This window comes from Mus pahari, chromosome 11, assembly GCF_900095145.1.
Source record: "Mus pahari chromosome 11, PAHARI_EIJ_v1.1, whole genome shotgun sequence".
NCBI lineage: Eukaryota > Metazoa > Chordata > Mammalia > Rodentia > Muridae > Mus > Mus pahari.
The window spans coordinates 28,098,737-28,102,094 of NC_034600.1; positions in this window are offsets into that span (position 1 = coordinate 28,098,737).

Genomic DNA, 3,358 nt, shown 5'->3' on the forward strand with positions numbered 1-3,358 from the left:
TCCATATCCAAATTCCTCCCAAAGAGAACTGGTCTCCCAGGAGTGCTGACACACAGGATTGCAGGAGGGACAAGCCACAGTCAGAGACAGCAAGACAGCTAACACCAGAGATAACCAGATGGCAAGAGGCAAGGGTAAGAACAAAAGCAACAGAAACCAAGGCTACTTGGCATTATCAGAACCCAGTTCTCCCACCACAGTGAGCCCTGACTACCCCAACACACCAGAAAAGCAAGACTCTGATTTAAAATCACATCTCACGATGACAATAGAGGACTTTAAGAAGGACATAAATAATTCCCTTAAAGAAATACAGGAGAAAACAGGTAAACAGCTAGAAGCCCTTAAAGAGGAAACACAAAAATCCCTTAAAGAATTACAAGAAAACAAAACCAAACAGGTGAAGGAATTGAACAAAACCATCCAGGATCTAAAAACAGAACTAGAAACAATAAAGAAATCACAAAGGGGGACAGCCCTCAAGATAAAAAACCTAGGAAGGAGATTAAAACTCATAAATGCAAGCATCACCAACAGAATACAAGAGCTAGAAGAGAGAATCTCAGGGGTAGAAGATACCATAGAAAACATTGACATGGGGACTGGAGAGACCGATCAGCAGTTAAGAGCACTGATTGCTCTTCCGAAGGTCCTGAGTTCAAATCCCAGCAACTACATGGAGGCTCACAACCATCCATAATGAGATCTGATGCTCTCTTCTGGTATGTCTGAAGACAGCTACAGTTTATTTACATATAATAAATAAATAAATCTTTGAAAAGAAAAGAAAGGAAATACTGACACATCAAAGAAAATGCAAAAAGCTCCTAACCCAAAACATCCAGGAAATCCAGGATACAAAGAGAAGACCAAACCTAAGGATAATAGGTATGGAAGAGAGTGAAGATTCCCAACTTAAAGGAACAGTAAATATTTTCAACAAAATTATAGAAGAAAACGTCCCTAACCTAAAGAAAGAGATGCCCATAAACATACAAGAAGCCTACAGAACTCCAATAGACTGGACCAGAAAAGAAATTTCTCCCATCACATACTAGTCAAAACACCAAATGCACAAAACAAAGAAAGAATTTTAAAAGCAGTAAGGGAAAAAAGGTCAAATAACATATAAAGGCAGACCTATCAGAATTACACCAGACTTCTCAACAGAGACTATGAAAACCAGAAGATCCTGGGCAGATGTCATACAGACCCTAAGAGAACACAAATCCCAGCCCAGGCTACTATACCCAATAAAAATCTCAATTACCATAGAGGGAGAGACCCACATATTCTGAGACAAGCCCAAATTTACACAATATCTTTCTACAAATCCAACCCTACAAAGGATAACAGATGGAAAATGCCAACACAAGGAGGGGAACTACAACTAGAAAAAGCAAGAAAGTAATCTTCTTTCAACAAACCCAAAAGAAGACAGCCACACAAACATAATCCCACCTTTAACAACAATAACAGGAAGCAACAATCATTATTTCTTAACATCTCTTAACATCACTGGACTCAATTCTCCAATAAAAACACATAGACTAACAGACTGGATACTCCAGAGAACCAAATAACCCCATCAAAAAATGGGGAAGAGAGCTAAGGAGAGAATTCTCAACTGAGGAAACTTGAATGCCTGAGAAGCACCTAAAAAATGTTCAGCATTCTTAGTCATCAGGGAAATGCAAATCAAAACAATCCTGAGATTCCACCTCACACCAGTCAGAATGACTAAGATCAAAAACTCAGGTGACAGCAGATGCTGGTGAGGATGTGGAGAAAGAGGAACACTCCTCCATTGCTGGTGGGATTGCAAACTTGTACAACCACTCCGGAAACCAGCTTTACCACTCCTGGGCATATACCCAGAAGATGCTCCAACATCTAATAAGGACACATGCTCCACTATGTTCATAGCAGCCTTATTTATAATAGCCAGAAGCTGGAAAGAACCCAGATGTCCTTCAACATAGGAATGAATACAGAAAGTGTGGTACATTTACACAATGGAGTACTACTCAGCTATTAAAAACAATGACTTCACGAAATTTGCAGGCAAATGGATCTGGAAAATATGCTGAGTGAGGTAACTCAGTCACAAAAGTACACACATGGTATGTCCTCACTGATAAGTGGATATTAGGCAAAAAGCGCGGAATACCCATAATGCAATTCACAGACCACATGGAGCTCAAGAGGAAGGAAGACCAAAGAGTGGATGCTTTAGTCCTACTTAGAAGGAGAAACAATATGATCAAGGGAAGTAGATTGTGGGAGAGACTTGGGAGGAAGAGAGGAGGGAAAGGGGGAAAAGAGGGGCAGAATCAGGTATGGGAGGAGATGAAGGAGATGAACAGAGAGTCAGGAAACTGAACAGAGGTGTGTAGCAATGGGGGATGGGGAACTGGGGTAGCAACCAGAAAGTCTCAGATGCCAGAAATCAAGAGCCTCCCAGGACTCCATGGGGATGACATTAGCTGAAACACCCCACAAAGAGGAGGGAGAACCTGTAGAGACTATATCCAGAAACCTCTTGCCCCCCGGTTGAGGAATGGGGCCACCCACCCATCTCCAAAATTTTAACCCAGAATTGCCCCTGTCTAAAGGAAATATGAGGACAAAGAGTGGAGCAGAGACTGAAGGAAAGGCCTTTCCAGAGACTACCCAACTTGGGATCCATCCCACATGCAGACACCAAACCCAGACACTATTGTGGATGCCAAGAAGAGCTTGGCTGACAGGAGCTTGATATAGCTGTCTCCTGAGAGGCTCTGCCAGATCCTGACCAATACAAATGGGGATGCTCACAGCCAACCATCGGACTGAGCACAGGGAGCCCCATGGAGGAGTTAGGGGAAGGACTTAAGGAGCTGAAGGGCCTTACCTGGCATCAACGGGAGGGAAAGCCCTTGGTCCTGTGAAGGCTTGATGCCCCAGTGTAGAGGAATGCTCTGGCTGTGAGGCTGGAGTGGGTGGGTGGGGGAGCACCCTCATAGAAGCAGGGTAAGGGGGGGGTGGTATAGGGAGGTTTGCAGAGTGGGAACTGGGAAAGGGGGTAACATTTGAAATAAACAAATAATATAGCCAATTAAATATATATATCACAGATCAGGCCTTTTAGGCTTAACTCAGTGTCTAGCCACCGTGGAGACTTGGGGGTGGAGTGGAGGTGGGGTGTCTGTTGTGTTTTTAAATAGTGGTGCTGCTTTTATTTTATTTTTTTTTAAAGATTTATTTATTTATTATATGTAAGAACACTGTAGCTGTCTTCAGACACTCCAGAAGAGGGCATCAGATCTTGTTACGGATGATTGTGAGTCACCATGTGGTTGCTGGGATTTGAACTCCA